Here is a 23027-nt window from a genome sequence, read left to right as displayed (position 1 = left end):
GTGGCATCAGCGCCGGCGATTTTTCAGCAATTGATGGATCAGGACTGAATGTACCGTGTTTGCTGGACGACATCTTAATCACCGGGTCTTCGGAGAAGGAAAATCTGGAGCTGCTATCGACAGTATGTAATCGTTTGGATAAATATGGTTTGAAAGCTAAAAAGTCCAAATGTTGTTTCCTGGAAGAGTCCCTGGAATATTTAGGCTATGTGATTGACAAGAATGGCATTCGACCGAGCAACTCAAATTTGCGATCAGTGACTTCTGCTTGCCGCCCAGACAACGTGAGTGTACTGCGGTCTTTTCTCGGGATGGTAAATGTCCATAGAAAATTTTTACCGAACCTATCCAGTCTGTTGCAACCGTTAACGAACTTGCTAAGAAATGACGTGAAGTGGAAGTGGGATGATGCTTGTGAAAAGGCCTTCGGAGCTTTGAAAAATTGGCTTACCTCCGATTTGGTGTTGGCTCACTATGACCCTGATAAGCCGATTACCCTGTCAGTAGACGCGTCCCCTGATGGTTTAGGAGCAGTAATCATGCAACCCGATGGAGAGCGTGATCGCCCAATTGCGTACGCCTCTCGTACATTGTCACCGGCCGAGAAAAACTATTCTCACCGAAGCTCTGGCCATAATATTCGGGTTACAGAGATTCCAACACTACTTGTTCGCGAGGAAGTTTACCCTATTTACGGACCACAAACCCTTGACGATGATTCTAGGTCCAAAGACTGGTATACCCGTGCTAGCCGTATCCAGGTTGCAACGTTGGGCAATCAAACTCGCGTGTTATAATTACGAAATTCGTTACAAACCGGGTAAGCAGAATGTTACTGCAGATTGGCTTTCGAGAAGTCCCTCGATTGCATCAGCCGAGGTGGATCCATCAACGCAGAAAGCCAACGAGATAAATGCAATACAAGTAGACAATCTACCCATAACGGCGAAAAGGATTGGCCTTGCGACGCGCCGAGACCCGCTTTTATCTCGTGTACATTATTATGTGATTAACGGATGGCCCGCTGGCGGCTTATCTCCAGAATATCAACCGTTGTATTTGCGCAGGAACGAACTGACAGACGAGCAGGACTGCTTACTTTGGGGTATCCGAGTAGTTATCCCGGCGCGATATCAACGGCAGATCCTTGATTTATTGCATGAACACCATCCTGAGATCGTAAGGATGAAGATAAAAGCCAGAATGCATGTGTGGCGGCCCAATCTCGACGGTAACATCGAACAGAAGGTTAGAGATTGTGCTATCTGCAGACAATGAGAAAGCAGAAGGCCGGAAGTTTTGAATCCTTGGGTCTGGCCAACTCGTGCATGGCAGCGAGTACACGTGGATTTTGCCGGACCTCGTATGGGGAAATACTTCCTGGTACTAGTGGATGCTCGGACGAAATGGCCGGAAGTGCATCAGATGAGTTCAATTACTGCTGAAAATACGATATCCGTACTTGGTAAGATTTTCTCGACGCATGGCCTGCCGGATGAGCTAGTAAGTGATAACGGGCCACCTTTCACGTCTAAACAATTCGAAATGTTTTTGACTCGGAATGGTGTTAAGCACATTAGAACTGCCCCCTTCAGTCCCAAAACCAACGGTTCTGCGGAACGATTTGTTCGTGTTTTAAAGGAATTTTTAAAGAAGGAAGCGGACAGAGGAACAGATATCAAGAACAGACTACAGTCAATGTTGCTGCACTACCGAACGACTCCGCATTCAACAACAAAGATATCTCCTGCTAGAGCTATGTTCGGACGGGAGCTGCGGCCACGATTGCATTTAGTGCACCCACAGTTGGAGTCCACGTTGCAGAAGGATCATCCAGCTTGCAAACCGACCGAACTTCTTAAGTCTCGTCAGCAGGAAGTGGGCGATCCGGTTATGGTCAAGGACTATCGACAGCGTCCCCAGTCTGGACAAGAGGAGGTATTGTCGAAAAGCTGGGTCCTGCAACGTATCGCGTTCAAGTTAGTGACCTACTCTGGAAGCGACATATCGACCAAATCCGAGATCTGTCGGCGTCACGGTTTTGCGACCAGGAAGATGAAGAGATCGTCGATCCAGTCGTATTAACAAGCATGACACCAACACCAGATCGTCGTCTGACAAGTCCTCGTCTTCGTGTTCCATCCAGTCCAACACCAGTGGAAACAGAAAATATCCCTACACCGGTAATCATTCCAAGCAATGATAATGTAGCGGACGTTGACAATGAACTTGAACTATTGGCACCTGAGCGCCAAAACACTGAACATACAGTGCCGCCTGTGCGCCAAAACACTGAAAATGCAGTGCCGCCTTTGCGTCCACCGTCACAAAGAATACGACGACGACCTAGACGTTTGATTGAGGAACTATAGTATTAGTTGGGGAGGAGATGTGGTGCATTACGTCAGTCCAATCACGTCTAATGATCATTTCTCATGTCTACTAATTGGTGCTTTTACGTTGCTTATAAGTGCTCGTAGTTGTCTGTTTGGTGGCATATTTTTGTTTGTGAATAAAGACACAACAGTAGCAAGGACAACATCACTCGATAAATTGCGAAGATACAGTCGTCTGATTCAACCGTGACCAAACGAGAAACATCAATGTCAGTCGATCTTTTATCACATGTTCTGAAACACGTTGCCGCGTAGACTACTTTAACCCAGCCTCGGACGAATCCACCGATATTGCATAACTAATTATCTGGTTGAATTTTATCAGAGTGGACTTATAGGCAGATGAAATGCAGACTGGGCAAACATGGGTGTTTGTCTGTCTCCGAGTCATCTACCCCACATTGAATGTACAGAGTCGGTTCATGACGAGACTTGAGAACATGAATTTCTCATCCATGATGCTTGTAATGCCGGCCATGATGTTATCCATGATGTATGTAATGTCACACACCTCGTTTACTCGAATACTTGGTATCTATGAACAATCGTGAAGTATACTTGATGTGTAATGTCTTGTTATTTTCCTGGAAACACAGGGTGTGACATGTTTCATTGGTTTTTTTGATTCAGAGTTGATATCCGGATCCGGTTAATACTTTCTCGGGTTTCCGATTTCAGACTGAACGGTGGGATATGTATTGACCAATAAAGAGTGACACAATATAGTAAACATGTTTGAGAAAAATCACAAGTAGCCCGGAACTGTTAGCACGACGAGAACCTAAATTCGTCGATTTCCGACCGCCGTTATCCATGTACCAGCCATCACCGAGGTGGTGTTTTATTAAGACGTATGGACTCTGTGTAAAAACTAAAGTACGAACCCGGACATCACAGACCTATCGAAGCCTATTGACCAATTTTCCAAAACATGCATTTCGGTGTACAACGGCATATTGTTATTTCATGTGGTTAACCGATGATATTGATGTGATACCACTGATGCGGGAATACTCTGAAACTGGTAGTCCGTGTATATTTCCGTCACTGTTCGTTGTAATCTATTTCAAACTGTCGTCAATACAACAAATACCAAATTAGCAGGTGTGTTTGTCAGATTTCTAAATGAAAGTGGTTTTGTTACTCTAGGAAAAGATAGATGACCAAGTGAAAATGTATTGTTACACTGGGTAAACGTCGGATCTCCAAAGGAAAATGATATTTTTACTCAGGTAAACGACGGACCACCAAGTAAAAATGGTTTGTTGCTGAGGGTAAAAATATATTTCCAAGTGAAAAAGGTTTGTTACCCAGGAGAAAAAATAGATTTCCAAGTGAAAAACGATTGTTACCCAGGGAAAAATATATTTCCAAGTGAAAAAGGTTTGTAACCCAGGAAAAAATATATTTCCAAGTGAAAAACGTTTGTTGTTGAGGGAAAACATATATTTCCAAGTGAAAATGGTTTTGTTACTCGGGTAACGGTTGACCTCCAAGGGCAAATGGTAATTGTACACAGGTAAACGTCAGTTGTCCAAACCAGTATGATATTTTGACTTGGGTAGGTATCTTGTGTTCAACGCTGGTAGTGTGATTGGTCTTGTTAAACGTAGTTGCTGAGTTGTACAATATACTTTTCGTGGGTATACAATTACGAAGGGGTGGAAAATGCAATTGCTATTATGATCGTCAGAAGATTGTTGTATGTTGATTTGTCGGAGTAGCAACCCTATCATTCGCATATGACCCGCGAATACATGTAACTGGTTCGCTCGGTCTCGACCAATGCAAAATAGATGATTCGTTTTTTGAAACCGTAGCGAAGACCACATGTAAATCGATGCGATAGACTTCTATCCCCTTACATTCAGTCGTGTCGTGTCTATTTTAATACGGGGCCCACAGGTATGACATGCACACACTAACGCCGTGAACAGAAATCGATGATTTTGATTAATAAAAATATTTCTTGACTACATCGGAATGTCTATGTTGTAGAAAGTAAATACTTTTATGGAGTTGTGTGTTTAATGAAAGCGATTGGATACAAGTATGTGTGGGGAAAAGAAAATTTATTTTTCTGTATGTGACAGTTTGTGACGAAATGAAAATAGATTTGTGGTTTTAATTCAGGGCAGGCCAACCTTTTTGGCCAAAGGGCCACATTCGAATGACGAACTTTTGCGTGGGCCACTATCCGCGCGAAGCGCGAAAATTTTTGAAGTTCATAGGTCGATAATATTGTCACTTGACCATATTGCGGGCCTGCTGTATATCGCTGGGCTAAATTTGCGAGGACTGGGCTCGGCGCATGGACATATCGTCGATATCGAAAGCTGCGACCTACATGCGTCAATCATTTCGTGCCTAGGTTTCATAGTCGACGGTCTTATACTGCGAGCGCAAACGCAAGGTCGCATATGTTGAACAACACTTTGTCTCGTAATCCCGAATATAGTTAGACTCAATCTGATACATTGGGTCAGTGGTTCCCTACCTTTTTCGTCTCATCGCCCCCTTTTCAAGCTCAACGCCGATCATCGCCCCCCAAATTTTGTGAACCGAAAAATCGGTATACAAACTGTAATCACCGGCGGGTTGACTAAAAAAAATTCAACTTTTTGGCTCGATGTCGAATTTTCCACTTTGCAATTGAATTTTCGTGGGTTTACTAAGAAAAAAGGTCATTTCTCCGACTTGGTTCTCCCATTTTCGCCCCCTAGACCGCCAAATCGCCCCCTGGGGGTGGGGGGTGATATCGCCCACGTTGGGAACCACTCCATTAGGTATTCTTCCATTTTCACGAAAGGGCAACAATATTAAAAACAAGAAATCGAGTGACAACATATTCCGCTAAGCTTGTAGAAAATTTTTACCTTTGACAAATATATCGCAAATTATTCTGCTTTATTGTAGTGTACGAAGATATACCAATATGTGAATGGCTGATGGATCTGTTAATGCGTCGGAACTGATATTTTAGTCGTCACATCTCAAGTATTGCGGCAAGACTAATCAAATTTTTGTTTGGTCTTGCAAGTTCAAAATCTATGCAATCCATTTTTGATGATATTGGAAATTTGGGAAATTACCTCGCGGGCCACTCAAAACCTTCTCGCAGGCCACATGTGGCCCGCGGGCCACGGGTTGGCCGGCCCTGTTTTAATTGAATTGTGACTGTGTTGTTTTAATGTACGTTTCAACAGGTGGACTTGACACTGAACAACAATTTGACTCACAAAAAATGTTTGTTGTATGATTTGTCACTGGTGCGCAAAGGGTTAGGAATATTTTTGTATGATAATATCTTCTAGCTGTTTTGTTGCGAGGGCAATCATGTGATGACTCAGCACTTTTCGTTAGCAAAGTAGATTGATCTATGTGAAAGATGTAAGGACCGTGACTAGAAAACATATGTACTTTGTTGTTGGAGTAGCTGATTTACTGCTATGGCGTTGACATAACCCTCTGGATGTGAGTATGCTTTTCTTTCACGAGAGTTTACGTGGCTCGTTGTAATAAATTTGTGTTAACTAAACTCGGGTGGATACCACAATTGTGCTGGACTTGCACATGGTATTCGCATACTGTACACATACAAACTTTTGTGTAAACAACTCTGATGTTTCTGTTCGTACTAGTTCTGTGTTGAACTATTTGATTATTAAGATACATGAACACACATTCAGACAATAAAGTTCTTGTGATATCGAAACAGTTTGAAAGCACCACCAATCATTGTACAGGTTTGTAGCATGGGAATATTTTCATGTGTCATGAATATCTTTCGTATACACTTAGTATGAAATGAGATGTGTGGAACAATAATTAGTGTCGTACAAAGTGTTGTGTTTGATTGCCTACTTTTTATCAATGTCTTTGTGATGTTAAAAGACGGCTGAGTTTTCATTTACATTAAGCGGAGAAACTCAAGTAATAAATTTTTACTCGTTTGAAAATATCGATCAATGGAGTAACAGTATCAATATGAGTGGTATATTATTTTTTTCGCGATATGCAACCAATCTTCTAAGCATAACTTGTCAAAAATTTATCGTGTCGCAGAAACACCGGTTGTTACGAATTCGAAAGAAATGTACTTCGATTATCACGATGATGGAAATTAAGATCAATGCAGTATTTCGGAGATGGATGTGTATCGTTTGGTATGTTCCCCAATCACTAAATGTCGGTTAGTTAAACGATACATTTACAAGTTTACCGAAATCTTGATGTACAAATAACAGCTTGATGATGTAAATCTCAACCACGCAAATGTGTTCATTGCAAAGTATTTGACACAAACAAAATATCGAATGGGGACCATCACATTGGTTTCATTTCGAGTGAGTGAAAATTGTTTTCTGTTGGCCAGGTAGGACACATTTGACAAACATCGTACACATTGTTTCTTCGTGATGGTAACGACTTTCAGCGGCTTGGTTTCATGTCGGGAATTATTATTCGAGGGTTCAAGAACGATTTCAATCAATACTAGAAATGAACAACAATGCAAAACACGTTTAGTAAATAACAGTGTAGCAAGTACTTTTTCGATATTACGAGTGTTGGGCACTAGACACTTCTAGTTGAATTGGATGCATCTAACAAACATATCACAATTTACTTTTGCAATAATCAAAGTCTTAGAGTGTATAACCTCGCGATATTTTACATTTAGCACGCACGATGGGGATTTACTGAAATGATTAAGAATTGATCGCTAGCTTCGAACGGTACTCGATACTCGAAGTGATATTTTCACACTCTGTAAAGTGCATATGTTTCAATTCTCTGTCACAAATTCCGACAATAAATCGTTGGATCCAATATTAACGATATTGTGATATACTGATTCTACACTTAGTCGTTTCAATTACCCGTTGGGAATCAGGATAATAAAGCATTTTGAATCAGATGTTCAATGTATGAATACTGGAATTATTACATCTTTAGTGCTGTTTATCGCAAACGATTGTTGCTGTCATAACATTTACCACAACGCCGGGTCTAATTAACACAAATAATTTATTAATAAAGCAATGATCAACTATTACAAAATCTCATATGTCAAATCAATGTGTCAATCCTTATGTTTACATCATGATAATTTTTGATATAGCACCTGTGTTCGATTGTAAGAAATGAATTCTCAACTACGATGGTCAGACTGTCAAATCTCGTATACTCAAACATATTATGTTATTCTCGAGTCGCCGACACTGAGAAGTAATTACTTTTGTCTTACAAAATATACCGAGTAGTAATTAGTTTGTCTTGCAGAATATACCGCGTAGTAATTCCTCTATCTTACAGAATGGTAACGACTTTTCAAGTTGAATAAAAAAGATGCGTAGGGATATGAATACAACCAAGCTTGCTATGGATTTTAGGTTTTAGTGATTGTATGGATTCGTATATGTTTGGCTGTTTTTCATACTGATACTGTTTGAGTTGGTCGGGTAACGGATTTACTTGACAATGTTTTTGTGGTTGATTCTTTGAATATGGTAAGATGGTAAGATGTCGAGACGTAATACTATTTCCGTTCACTCGATTACAACAAAAAATAACCTGATAGTTTGTTCTCAAGGTTTCGACAAATAGATTGAAATATTCCGATTTAACTCATCGCGTCACAAGTCGATCGCGGTATGCACAAGTGGTTGTCAAGTTAGAAATATTTACAACAGGTGCTATTTCATTGATTGATTCTATTGTGTGTAGTACCACATTAAAATATCGCGATAGTATTTCTGAAACTCTATTTTACAAACGGAAACGGAGTCGTGAATAGAGTTGTCAGTTTCAAGGATTGTTTCAAAGTATAATCTTGAAATGTGACTGGGTGAAAGTTGGTAGTCATGATTGTCAAACCTATTTCAATTCGCGCAAAGTCCAAATATTTCATTCTGGATTATTTGGATTCACCTTTAGTACATCCCGCGAATGGATTTAAAGTTGGCAAATTACCAAAATGATTGAATATTATCGGGTTAGAGATAGTTGGTATTGATTCTATAAGTGTTAAAACAGCGGCGTGGAATGTGTGAATGATCCGATGCGGGTGAATGTTGGCGTCAGTAATATTCAGGTTACGTTCGATTCAACAGATCGCGTTAATAGGATTTGTCAAAGGATTTGAGTTGGGTCGAATCAATACATTCAAATACGATTCGACTTGATTTGTGTAGTGAGTTACATTTCAAGTTGACAAACTAACACATTGATTGAATATTTTCATGGATCTTATCACGCAACTAAAGTCAGCCACTATTCGCGAGGCGTGAAACATATAGCGATCGCAGGCAAGTGACAAATTGTTGGTTTTCGAATCACCGTCTGCGACGGTTCTGGGACAAACTAATTACCGAAATATTACCTTGTGAGCGGGCATGAGAGATTGCTATGTCTGAAGCATTATCCGGTGATTTGAAAATTATATCACACCCTTTTGAATAAGCGTTCACTTCACAGAGGATTAGGGTTAGAGCGGAAATAAGTGACAATTTGTCGCTATTCAAGTTACCGACACTGGCGGTCTGTTATTCGTTACTTGTTAAATCTTACTAGCAAAATCAAGTTCTGTGACAAACTGATTACTAAAATTTCACCGCGTGAGCGATCGGTATGGTTATGACACCAAGTCGTGAAAGATGGTTATGTCCGAGACATTATCTTGTCAGTGATCGCGGGGTTTTGCAAATATTTCACACCTTTTTGAATAAGCGTTAACTTCACAAAGGATTACGGCTAGATTAGAAATAAGTGACAATTTGTTGGTATTCAAGTCTCGCCGGTGGTGTATCTGTTATTCGGCACTTATTACACTTATCATGAAATTAGAGTGAGAACATAAAGCATCAAGTTGTTGTTTTCGAATTTTGATGTCGAGGTGATAAATTTACGCATTCAATTACAATTCAACTTCGGTTGTGTATTGAGTGATAGATCAGCAAAAAAGGCGAGTCACGACCACGAGTTTTCACGATATACACATTAACAAAGGTTCATTCACATGACTATTTACTTGATACATATTCAACACCGGTCGAGAGATGCCTATACTCGAAAGTACGAATCACCGCCACGCCCATAAGAACACATGGCGAATCACCAACACAGCGTATACGCGAAAGCACGACATGCGAAAGTACGACGTGCGAGAGATGCCTATACCGAAAGGGCGATTCACGGCCGCACCCATAAGACACAATAGCCGCATGCGACCGCACCCATAAGACGCAATAGCCGCTCGCCACCCCCGCCATAAGACCCAATAGCCGCATGCGACCGCACCCATAAGAACACATGGCGAGTCACCACAGATCCCGTAAGAATACACGGCAGGCGAATCACCGTCACCACCTATAGTAAAAAAGGCGAGTCACGACCACGAGTTTTCACGATATACGCATTAACAAAGATTCATTCACATGACTATTTACTTGATACATATTCAACACCGGTTGAGTGATGCATATACCGAAAAGGGTCACCGGTTCAAGACGCGTTTTCTCGGCACCGGTCGAGTGATCCCTATACCGAAAAGGGTTACCGGTCGAGAGATGGCTATACTAGCACCGGTTGAGTGATCCCTATACCGAAAAGGGTCACCGGTTCAAGACGAGTTTCGAGGCACCGGTCGAGAGATCCCTATACTCATAAGGCACCGGTCGGGTGGAAGGGGGGTGTCGTCAACTCACAGATTTCAACCGCCAAAGTCATCAGCGAGGGGTCACCTCATCACCGCATCCATAAGAACACATGGCAAGTCACCAGCGATAGGGGGGTCTAAAAGGGTCACCGGTTCAGGACGAGTTTTCAGGCACCTCACCGCCGCACCCTATACTACCCATGCAAAAAAGCGCGATTCGCGACCGATCTACTATACTACTCACGTCATCCATGGTGCCTGGTTATTTCTTGCAGGGTAAATCGTGACCGTCTTTTAGAGATGTACATGATTAGGATCAGATACCCTTTGATAGAACGGAAGCCGGATCCTGTGTTCAACTGCGTAATGTTAAAATCTAAGTTCAGTGGTTCCCAACCTTCTTTGACTCATCGTCCCCGTATCAATCTCGACACATATTTTCGATCTCTGTATTTACTAATCCGACAAAGAGGACATATAATCGGAAAATTTAGTCACACAACTCTGATCGCTGGTAAATTTACTAAAAAAATGCCATTTTACGGTGGTAGGTGCTTGGGAAACCGGTTTAAGCGTTCACTCTCTGTTTATCCAACCCTTTTCTTCGCGTCATATGCAGAATAAACCGTCTTCGCATGTATTTTTTGACCGTGTTAATTGAATATATATCACTGAACTTTCTTACATTTTCGCTCCTTATCGCCCCCATTCGACCCTGCGGTATCCCCCCCCCCCCCTTGTTACTGAAAATTGCCAATGGGGGACGATATCGCCCCCGTTGGCAACCACTTTTTCAAACATTAAATAATTATTCTATGATTGTGTAAAAATACTTTCGAAACAATGCAGTAAGAGCCTGCGGACGATTTGCATCAACTTTAGTTGATCACCCCGATGTTACTGAAAATCGCCAATGGGGACGATATCTCCCCCGTTGGTAACCACTTTTTTCAAACATTGAATAATTATGCTATGATTGTGTAAAAATACTTTCGAAACAATGCAGTAAAGAGCCTACGGACGATTTGCATCCACTCCAGATGAAGTATAGGGCATGGAGTGGCTGGAACCCTCGAAATTGTCGTTGGTTCCACACATATAGCAAGTAGGTACGGATTCTGGTACGGAAAGGGTGCCCTGATGATGATGACTGCCGACCGTACGCATGCTGCATTTAGATGTAGTCCAGGTTAAATATATTTTTGGTCTGTTTATGACAGTGATTGGAAGCCCTTTTCGTAATATTTTCCACCCATATTTACTTGATATTTCCAATTGTCAATACCAATCCACAGTCACAATATTACATTCGTGACGTCATGGATGAAAAAACAAAACAATAAAAAACATGTTTTAAACAAGGGCCATGTTTTAAACAAGGCCCATGTTGTAAACGCGTTTGTTTCATATTGATTATTGGTATAAATGCAACCCTAGGCACAACCGACTTTCGTATCTAAGTTTCACGAATTGCTTATTTAGAATGACCAGCCTTAATGTACGTTATCATTACATTAATGTCTGTTGTGTTTTAAATATAATATATCCATGTTTCCTCGCCCCCTATGTAATAATTAAATAGTAATGTTGCGATTTCGCTTATAATCTCAATTTAATATAGTACGGCCGGCGACTGGATACAGATGTTGAATGTTGTCCACCAGCTGAAACTTCAAAATAAATCTTGTCTTGATCCGGATTCAATCCTGTTTCGATAAACTTGCCGGATTCCTGTCCGGTGAGAATCCACAATTCAGATCCTGTATATTTCTACCTTCTTTACAGGCGTTCTTATGGAGAATCTCAAGGCTTGACGATGAACTATGGATTGGGTTGAATGATCGCAACGTCGACAGGGTGTTTGAATGGGTTGATGGAACAACCAACTCATACACGTGAGTGGAAACTTCATATCAATACACGTGCATGCACTTCAGTAACATCAGCATTAGGGATGGCACGAACCCCTAAAAGGTTCAGGCTAGGGTGAACGCGAACCTTTTTGAAAGGTTCTGTGTGAACGCGAACGTGAACCTAATGGCGTCACGTGACGTCATATTGCTAATTAAAACCCTTCATTTCAGTAAAGTGATGTATTAATGTACTGTACAGTGTACACGATACATAGCGACGACTCAAGCCACATTATATCACAATGCTGAAGTACATACTGAATTTTTAAACGTCACCAAATGTATCAACTGAAGCAATCAAATGCTATAATATTCCTATAAAATCAATATCTTCAGTCGCCTTGCCAGCAATTTCGACAAGGAGCTTACGCCATAACGGTTTAGGCCAGACAGGACAATGTATTCGTCGTCTTACCATTACTATACATTTATACAGTAGACAACAACGTCTTCAATCAATTTCAATGATTGGTTGAATAAGCATTATTTGCTGACAACCTATACATGTAGCGTATTTAGTTCTTGATGTTGTGTGATTGCCGGTCATGCTCACACTAGTGAGTCACTGAATATTTACAAACGGAAGGCAGAAGATTTCGAGCAAATCTTTATAACAAAGCAAGTACAATTTTTGAGTGGAGGTGCATGCTCGTTCAATGTTGATTTTTTTGTGCAGCCAGCGCCTGGCACAGAGTGGTCTGAAGTTCAAATGCAAGGAATTTAAACCAAAGATGTTATAATGACATCAGAAATTGTAATGCATGAAAAAGGTTCACAGTGCAGAGCCTACCAAAGTTCATTTGCAAACGAGAACCTCTAAATTTCTGAGGTTCATACACAGAACGCGAACGTCAAACTCACGTTCACACCATCCTAGAAAAAGCTGCCCACGATTTCACAAGTCCCATCTTGATAAGAATTCAAACTTTCACAATCTTCTACGCATTAGGGAGGATTTTTGATGATTGTATTTTCTAATTGATCGATAGCGCAGTGACACTTTCAATGGGTCACTCAAATGTGCTATCTATTTTATTCATGCAACCGTGGTTTTGTTTGGAATAACAAAACGTTGAAAGAATAAGCAAGCGAGGGTGAATGGTAAAGAATCGAAGCCTCGCTTCCAGAAGTTGGATTAATGTTATTGTGTGGATACTAATGTGGCCCGCGAGTAGGGTTTGTGTGTGCCGCGAGGTAATTATCGAAATCAGTTATAACATCAGGTAAACTTGAAAGGCCAATCAAAATATGATTAGCCTCACCGTAAAATTTGATGATGACTAAAACATCAGTCCCGACGCATTGACGTAACCAGGGACCAGCCACACTTATCGCATATCTTCGTATATGACCATTAAGTAGAATATATTTCGAGGCAGACTGATTTGACTTGAATTTTTTCTTAGCACGTCGCATGATTTATTCTCGTTCGATTTCTTGCCTCTAGCATTGGAGCCCCCTCCCGAAAACTAAAAATACGCGTAATTTACATACTTGAGTCTAACTATATTCGCAATTAGGAGATAACGTGTCGTGCGACATGCGGCATTGCTTGTGCGCTCGCAGCGAGATCGTCGGCGATGAAACACTTGCACAAAATGAGAGAGGCATGTTCACCGAAACCTTCGATATTGCTATGTCTAAACGCATGAATATTCCTTTCCTTGCCAAATGAGCCCACTGGTATACAGAGGCGACCCTCAATATATGCAAGTAAAATATCTATTTATCGAATTCATTCATTACCTTTGACATAATTTCGCGCCTCGCGCGACCAGGACACTGCCCAGTTGCACACAGAGTTTTCATGACATAATTGTTCAATTTTAAAGCGTAGTCATATAAGTCTTGTTTTCCACGTTACCTAATTTTGTTCGCTCTTATCGGACGACTAAATAAAGGTCATTAATATTCAAGAGGACTGCGCAATGGTTCGTAAATCTCATGTGGCCCTTTGGCCAAAAAGGTTGGACACCCATGGTTTACAACGATAATTGTAGTTACTCGTTGATATACACTACATTTATCGGGTTGGAACTGCCCCGTAAATGCATCATATTAACAATGCGGTAAATTTGCCTAGCTCTACCCATGCAATTTCCTAGTTCATAAATTGCCGTACTAGTGTGGCCAGATCAATAGAGAGTTACTACGCGGAAGACGGTAGTATTGTAGAAACAGGACTCTCGTGAATATAGATGACTCCGTCGTGACTGTTATACGAAACGGCGCATTGCAAAACCACGAGCAGCCGGTCGCGATTCCCGGTTGGAAATATCAGGCGATCATATGCTATCCAAACCATTGAATATGCAGACTCACTGGTGATATCCTGTTGAAAGTGGAAAAGAAACACTATATTAGTAGACACCCTTATATAACCCTCATAGATGTATATTGTATAGGCCTACCCTACATACTATATATCAGTGACGTGCGGTGTGGTTCATGGTGGGTGATGCACTGAACGTTTAGCTTTAGACTTATAAATATATATACCCAGAATGGTAGCTGATTCAGTTAGGTTAGCGAGTGGAATCTTATCACATAGGCACCCTTCACACGCAGGCTACACAATTGAAGTTATATAGGTTTCTACGGAAAATACAAAACAGATGTATCAGTAAGTGAATGTGTTTGCACTACACTACATTACGTGTTGCAGTCGCCACTACACGACTCAAAATACACCAGGGCTGGCCAACCTTTTCAGCCAACGGGTCACATTCGATTGCCGAATTATTGCGCGGGCCACTAGCCGCGCCAAGCGCGAAAATTTTTTGAAGTTCATAGGTCAATAATATTGTCACTTGACTATATTGCGGGCCTGTTGTATATCGCTGAGCTAAGTTTGCGAGGACTGGGTTATTCGGCGCATGGACATATCGATATCGAAAGATGCTACCAACATGCGTCAATCATTTCGTGCCTAGGTTTCATAGTCAACGGTATTACTGCGAGAGCAAACGCAATGTCGCATATGTTGAATGACACTTTGTCTCGTAATCGCGATTTTAGCTAGACTCAATCTGATACATTAGGTGTTCTTCCATTTTCACTAACGGGCAACAATATTGAAAACAAGAAATCGAGTGAAAACGTGTTGCGCCAAGCTTGTAGAAAATTTTCACCTTTGATAAATCTATCGCAGTGTACGAAGATATACCTATATGAGAATGGGATCTGTCAATGCGTCGGAACTGATATTTTAGTCATCACATCTCAAGTGTTGCTGCCAGACTAATCAAATTTTTGGTTGGCCTTGCAAGTTCACAATCTGTGCAATCCATTTTTGATGATATAAGAAATTTCGGAAATTACCTCGTGGGCCACTCAAAACCTTCTCGCGGGTCACATGTGGCCCGCGGGCCACCGGTTGGCCGGCCCTGAAATACACCGTTGGCTGGCACAGTCGACAGCGCATTATATAACCACGCTTGGATTGTTTAATCCAGTGTTGGTCAAACTGTTTGTAGGCTGATGCAGGACAACGAATAAAGTACCGATGCAACCCGACCGACGAAAAAACGAAAAAATCAAACCGACCCCATTGGGAGTATTTCTGTTTGATTTTATTGCCTACCCAGTAGGGATGGTGTGAACGTGAGGTTCACGTTCGCGTTCTGTGTGTGAACCTCAAAAATTTAGAGGTTCACGTTCACAAACGAACCTTGGTCGGTTCTGCACTTTGAACCTTTTCATATATTACAATTTTGACGTCGTTAGAAAATCTTTGGTTGAAATTTACTGCATTTCAACTGCTGTCACTCTGTACATGGCGCTGGCAGCAAAAAAATCAGTACTAACGAGCATGCACCTCGGCAATATCAAATATTTTACTTGCTTTGTTCCAAAGATTTGCTCGAAATATCCAGCTGTCCGTTTGTGAATATTTAGTGACTCTCTGCTATGAGCTTGACCCGCATTTACACAACATCAAGAGCAAAATACGCGACCTGTAGGTAGTCAGCGAATGATGCTTATTAAATTAATCAATCACATTGATATCGTTGTCTGATAAGCCTGTTTTACACTCTGCTCAACATCAACGATTCAAGTAGCCGGATACATTGTCCAGTCTGGCCAGGACTAGACAGTTAAGGCCAATGTTCTCTCTAATTTTTGACGAGTTTGCGCACACTCACCAACTCACTACGCAGACCCTTGGACAACAGCGCGTAACGACTAAAAAAAGGTCATCACTTCGGATTTTCTGTGCGCAGAGACCGAGTCAGCACTGCGCATTTGCGCACGTGCGCAGCTTAGAGGGAACGTTGGTTAAGGTGTAATCTTTTATTCCTTTGCAAATCCTCGTCGAAATCGTGGGCAAAGTGACGAATCATATTGATTTTATGAGATCATTATATCATTTGATTGCCCCATTTGATATATTTGGCGACGTTTAAAAAGTCAGTATATGTACTTTACCATTGTGGCATTATATGGCCTGAGACGTCGGTTGGAATTAGCAATATGACGTCACGTGACGTCAGGAGGTTCACGTTAGCGTTCACAAAGAACCTTTCTAAAAGGTTCGCGTTCACACGAACCTGAACCTTTCAGAGGTTCACACCATCTCTACTACCCAAGACGATTAAACTCCAAATTTTTCAACAATGAAATCAGCTCCCTAATCATTTCATGCTCGGAAACTTTACAGAATGGGTTGATTATGTGGTAAGGAATTTCTAATTGGAATATTGCCTGAAATTAAATTGCCATATCCATATCCATGTGCAATTATTGCTGGTGAAAAAAATGAAGAAATTAGTTATTCATGAACTGTACAGAAGTAGGCTACTGTACATATAATTATTGGTGTTATATTCATTAATTATGTCACAATTATCTTTATACTCGTCGTGACGAGAGGTGAGGCACCGCATCCCTAGCCTCCTCTGACCACATGTCACTGCTATATATATATAATCAATGAAACATTCATATGACTTACCACGTTATCGCATTGTTCGCCTGCATTGACTTCCCTGTAGTATGATCAAAATATACATTTTACATGAATGACTTGAAATAGCAATAGGTTTTGTTGCAGTAAACACATTATTGATTTGATGGATGGAGAGAAGGAAACGACGTAGTTTATTTTTGTCCATGATATTTTGCGGCATATACACCTACTCAGGATATACATACACACGATCTGCGCATATGCATACCATGAGTGCATGATGTGCTTTAGGGCTGTTCAAAAATATACCTTTTTTCCTGGATTCCAGCCATTCACTGATTAAATTGTTTGGTTACCCCGAAAAACGCTTTACACAAAATTTGGTTCAATTCTGATAAGTATATGACTCCGCTGATCCAATTAAAATTTTCAATTTATTAGGGAAAATTTAAAAAAAAACAAATTTTCTGTCAATCTCATAAAATTGTTGAGCGGGCTTCAAATATCATGCAAAACAAATTTGACTCAATTCCAACTGGTAGAAGCCGAGTTATTCGAGTTTTTCGTTGATAATTATAGGATTATCCTTGATTGGTGGATAATTTTAATTGGATCTGCGGAGCCTTATACTTGTTAGAATTGAATCAAATTTTGTGCCGCGTTTTTCAGGTAACCTGACAATTTAATCAGTGAATGGCTGGAATGCGGAAAAAAGTTATTTCTGAACAGCCCTAATGTGCATATATCCTGAACAAGGAAGGTGCATATATAGCCTTGTACGGCTCTTTAAGTCTTGCACCACCCCTCCATGTTATACCAGTATTGCATGAGTGCCAAGCGAGGAAGTCATGGATGCGAGTGTTACTATTCGGGTCTTTGGTCTGACCCGGCTGGAGATCGAACCCACGACCTACCGATCAAGAAGCCGGTTGCTTCATCGTTACGCTATCTTGCTGAGCGTCTTCGAGTTTTGCAATATACTAAAATGGAACAACTTTTAATCACATTTATGTTTGGTTTGCAAATCTACTAATGGCGTAGCACCCAGAGCATTCTAAAATGATAATCGTTTAGGACTGGCTAAATGCCACACATTAAGCCTATAGGGACATCAGCTGAATATCCACACTGCAGTTACAGTAAATTGCTACGTAATAAATGACTCGATGTCAGATGGTATAACCATAGGATAATTTCGTCGGCTCGACGACTATGGATGCAGATAAAACATTCCATGGTATGACACCATATTCAATCTGGGTATAGCAAGGATGACTGTTTCATAAACATTGTGACGAACCATTTTCCATTAGTCTCGAAACAGTCTTATGCTAACCAGCACAACACAATACATATAAATTCATACAATACACAGTTTACACACGCAAACATAACCCGGAACGATACGCAATGTTCCCGATACAGTTGCGCATATTTCGTGAATATTGCTGAATCAGACCCTCGGAAAAGGACTAGTCAAAGGCCAATGTATAAATCTATACTACTGCATTTCATTTAAAACATCTATCTCAAATTGCGCACTGGTGGCAATCTAAAGTGATGACCTTTTTTAGTGACGAAGCTGTCATACTTTTCTCTGTTTTTTTTTTCTCTCCGCCCCCACAATAGGGATTCGCGCTAGCAAGAAGGTTAAGAAAACTGGTGCTTAACAGTTGTCACTTATCTACAATGATGATGAGGACATTGAAATATTAATGCAGATGATGAGTTTCGTGTTATAATTGTTAAACATCCATTGGATGCTCACATTGATCAGATTATTAGCAAAATATCTGGTTCAATAATCAACTCACCAGTTGAACTCGTAACCGCCATAAACAATACAGTGAATTTCAACATTGCAGAGAGCAATGAAACGGCGTCCATCTTTTCGCCTTGTTAAAAGTTACTGTTAACAAAACCTGTAGAACGGGAAAGTTAAATTTTGAAATAACCTGCCAAATACGCGTGATCATGAGTTGCAAATATCTATATTGAGAACTTGTACGAATTGCACTGTTTACGGAAGTGGATTTCGTGCTGTGAATCATAAATACGGCACAATCGTTACCTAGAGCACACTGCGTTAATTTAGGCTGCAAAATACCTTCTGGATGAAGGTCAACAGTGCAGTAGCTTACCATACTGATTGTATTCCTGTAGCTATTGGAATAATAGGGATCAAAAATAATTTGAACATCTCGGAATTTATGATTTGCATTACGATGTCCCATCCCAGCAAACACACAACCATAAAAGAACCATATTCGGTGTTATTCGTTCACATTTAATAAGTACGTTAGATCCATTAGATATCTTTACAATGTTTTATTTCACTTCATACTGCTGTAAACAGTGAAAATTCGTATTGGTCTGTCGAACCGTTTTTTTCATTTATCATTATAAAAATAGTCGTTGTCTTGCATGTACACTGAGCATTGTACACTGTAGACCAGACCTGGGCAAAGTGCGGCAGACATGCCAAATTCGGCTCGCAGAGTTATTCTGTGCGACCCGCGAATGGTTGTTTGGAATTAAAAATATAAAACCTACTTTTGAATGTTGTTGTGTGAACTAAAACCACATGCTGTATAAAGTGAACAGGAAATTGGTTGAATTTCATGCCTGTTCATTAATATGTCCCGATTACGCTGCCTATACGTACCTCGCATGCATATTCCAGATTCAAAATAAAGGCAAAGTAGCAAAGTATGAGTACCATGCGGACCAGTACAAGCCTTCTTGCGGCACACATTGACATTACTTGTACCTGCTCTGTCGGTAGACTTCTATAGATATTTTTCTGTGACGATCTAATGCCCATACTATTTTTCTAGCATCGGGATAACAGCTAATTGCCATGTATAACTAGCAGTAAGTTCGATATTACTCTGCGTAAATTCCCAGACAATGTAAGTCCACAATGGGTGGGAAACATGTGAATTTGCCAGATTCCATCAATATAGCTGAGGGGCGGGCAACATACGTCCCGCGTGCCGGATCCGGCCCGCGACGGGATTTTGTCAGGCCCGCTCACAATTTCCCGTCTTACATGATAATGTGGAAGTATGCCGATATTCCCTACTACTTGCGTGTGCTATTTATATACGTTTGCGCGCAGCGTGCGAGAGTGGAGCTTACACGCAAGTTCGTCGAAGCGACTTGCATTATCGGCATTCACGATTTAGTAAACCCTAATTTTGTTTGTGGTAATCATGGTGTTTGTCGACTACAATGGTCACACCAGGCCAATATTTCTTATTTTTCATTCTGTAACCACCGATTTGTAGCATGGCACACATTTAGGGATTTATAAGACAACATCTATACACAATACACATGCGATGGCGAGGAGGGGCCTAGATGTACATCCAGCACCTGGGCAGGAATGCTGGAGTCAACCTCGATCGGACTCGATCCCACAACCCATTAGTGTTGTTGCCGTGGATGATACCACTACGCTATCTCGTCACCTACTTAACCGTAATGAATTAATATCTGGGTAAATTTGGGGTACCGGGTTATCGAACGCCTTGAAATCTTTCATCGTGTGATAATTGATCAGAGAGAAGCAGACAATGGCGGCGCCTGTATGACAATGCTGTTCTCAAATCCACATTGTTTTCGTCATTATCGACAAGAATTGGATTTGAACTGACATTACTGTTGTTAAAATACATTCATTAAATACGATTTATTACTTGTATAAGTGGCTAAATGGGCGAATACTGTATCGATTCAGCAATCCAACCCGCCAAGTACTTGATTCTCCTATATCAGGCAATATGACTGGAGAAGTTGCCCTCCCCTGTATATGTAAATCATGTAAGCGGCCCCTTCAAGTATCAAATTGTACCTTGACACTGAATTAAATGCTCAATTGCACATCGATGCTTAGGGTCATACATCACCGCCGCGAGCGAGTATTATATTGGGTTATGTTTTTATAACAGCTATATGATATTTGTTGGGGTGGTTTCACGAACACAGAACCCACTAAATACCTATGAAATACAGTATCTCCATCAGAATTTATGTGTCAGTTGCACACGTTGCAAGGACGCCAAAACATAATTCGACAACTGAACATGCCGATTACATGATTTACCAGAGGTGGTCAAAGTAGTCAAGAAAGCTACTCAAGTAGAAGTAGAAGTAGCGACGAAAAAATCTACTCAAGTACGAGTAGAAGTACTTCTTCCGTAAGCAACCTAAAACTACTTGAAGTAGAAGTAGAATTTGCTGACTTCAAAAGTACTCAAGTAAGTAAGTAGTTGTGAAAAGATCCTAATTCGTTCACATGGATTGTAAAAAGGTGCAAATTGAGCTATGCGAAAGGTGACGAGCTTGATTCATATTGATGCATACCAGTAGGTAGTATCGAATTCTCGATAGCATAAGCATTCGTCCACATCATGGGATGAAAATGATAGGATTGATATGGAAATGCAATACTTATGCTCTGTTTTCTCGAACAGCACGTTTTAGAAAATAGCATGGTACGTCGCCATCCCCCATATTATGAGGTCCGTAGTTTAGTCGAAGAGCAATACAGAGAAGTTGTATAGGATACGGTGTAAACACTTTGCGCGATTAGTAAACGTTATTAAAAAATATGGTGGACCGTAAAATGCCATATTGTGTAGTTTTATTTCCGGAAATTATAGGCATTACTACACTTGCTTTTATACTTCAACATGTATGTTATCCAGACAAAAGAACTGATATTAATTATAACTCAAAGTATATGATACTGGGAATTGAAATGAGACATAAATACTACTTCTAAAAGCGGAACACGTTTTTCATCCCTTTAGTCCAGAAAGTTTCAAAGGTGGTAGGCTGAGGCAGCTTTAAAACTAACAAAAAATGTCAGAGTCCACTTTCCCAGGTTAGGACGCACCATGAACATGCTAGATTACGATATGACAAGGAAATGCTAGATTGCGAAACATCAGTTTCAAACGTTATGATGAATTACTGTGATGAATTATTTCATATGGGCGAAGAGCGACACTGTGGTGTGAACTCAGGCATATCTAAATATTTAGTTCTAGATGTCCCTGTGTGAACGGAACCACGCCAACTCGCTACCAAAATTATATTCATCGATACTTTAGTGAAATCATACTGGTAACAACGGATCCACTGCCCGCGAAGCGCGACGAAAATTCTGGGCTTCACTCAACTTTTATGAAAATTAAATGTTATTGATACTCCATGAAAACAGCCCCGAAATTCCTCAGGCTAGGAAGATTGAACTACTTCTACTTGACAAACTGAAAATAGCGAAAAGTAAGTAAGTAGATCACAAAATATTATGAAGTAAAAGTAGAAGTAGTGAAAATCAGATCTACTTGAGTAAGTACCAGAAGTACCGGAAAACTACTTGAGTACTTCGAAAAAGTAGAAGTACTTTGTTACTGACCACCTCTGTGATTTACATCCTGAACCGGGGTGACAATTGGCGAAATACACTATTATCTTTTTTACCCGTTTGTTATATTACGCATTTGCAGTTTGATTAATGTAATTGCACTCGCCAAGCCATGTCTATCAATCCTAAATTTACTGATATATATTATATAAGTGTATACATTATACACATTCTTTAAAATTGTCGTTATAAGTATCTGAGCACTCTCGTGCGACTCTATACATACTATAAGGACCCGACATCAATAAAGGCAGCGAGGATAGACAATAAGCTTTGTACCGTACCAACTACATTTTAGTGCATGGATTCTCAAACTGAGGGGTGGGCGTGAAAGCATCTCAATGGAGGCGCGAAAAAGCAGTGAAATAAAAAAAATAGCGCTCCGCGTGATTCACCCTCTGATTACTGCTCTATGTATTATCTGACTTTGATGTTAAAGTCAGGGAACATTATAGGGTTGAGTAGGAGTCCAGGACATTGTGTTCACTGTTCAGTTTCATGTCCTGTTCAACTCAATTATTTACAAGTATGTTTAGCTGACATGGAATGACTCGCATGTAAAATCCAGTAGTTTCCCTCGCCTTTAACAGTTTCTGGCCCTATATATATACCAGTACTGATAGAGGAAATACAATTATTGTGGTATCTGACAAATACGTACTAAGTAACAACAAAAGTTCACTCTTGTCCGTCCGAGTTCCGAGTCATATGACGT

General features: G+C 40.6%; 1 long non-coding RNA gene across 1 annotated transcript in view; it reads left to right on the top strand.

The window, feature by feature from the left end:
- The window catches only part of LOC145436620 (uncharacterized), a 251531-nt gene that overhangs the window by 48716 nt on the left and 179788 nt on the right, over positions 1 to 23027 (top strand). The gene's annotated exons all lie outside the window — the stretch shown is intronic.

This window comes from Botryllus schlosseri, chromosome 3 (assembly GCF_051294905.1).
Source record: "Botryllus schlosseri isolate E-star chromosome 3, Bs_hap1, whole genome shotgun sequence".
Classification (NCBI taxonomy): Eukaryota; Metazoa; Chordata; class Ascidiacea; order Stolidobranchia; family Styelidae; genus Botryllus; species Botryllus schlosseri.
Note: the sequence above shows the minus strand (reverse complement) of the source record. Positions and strands in the feature narration are given on the sequence as shown.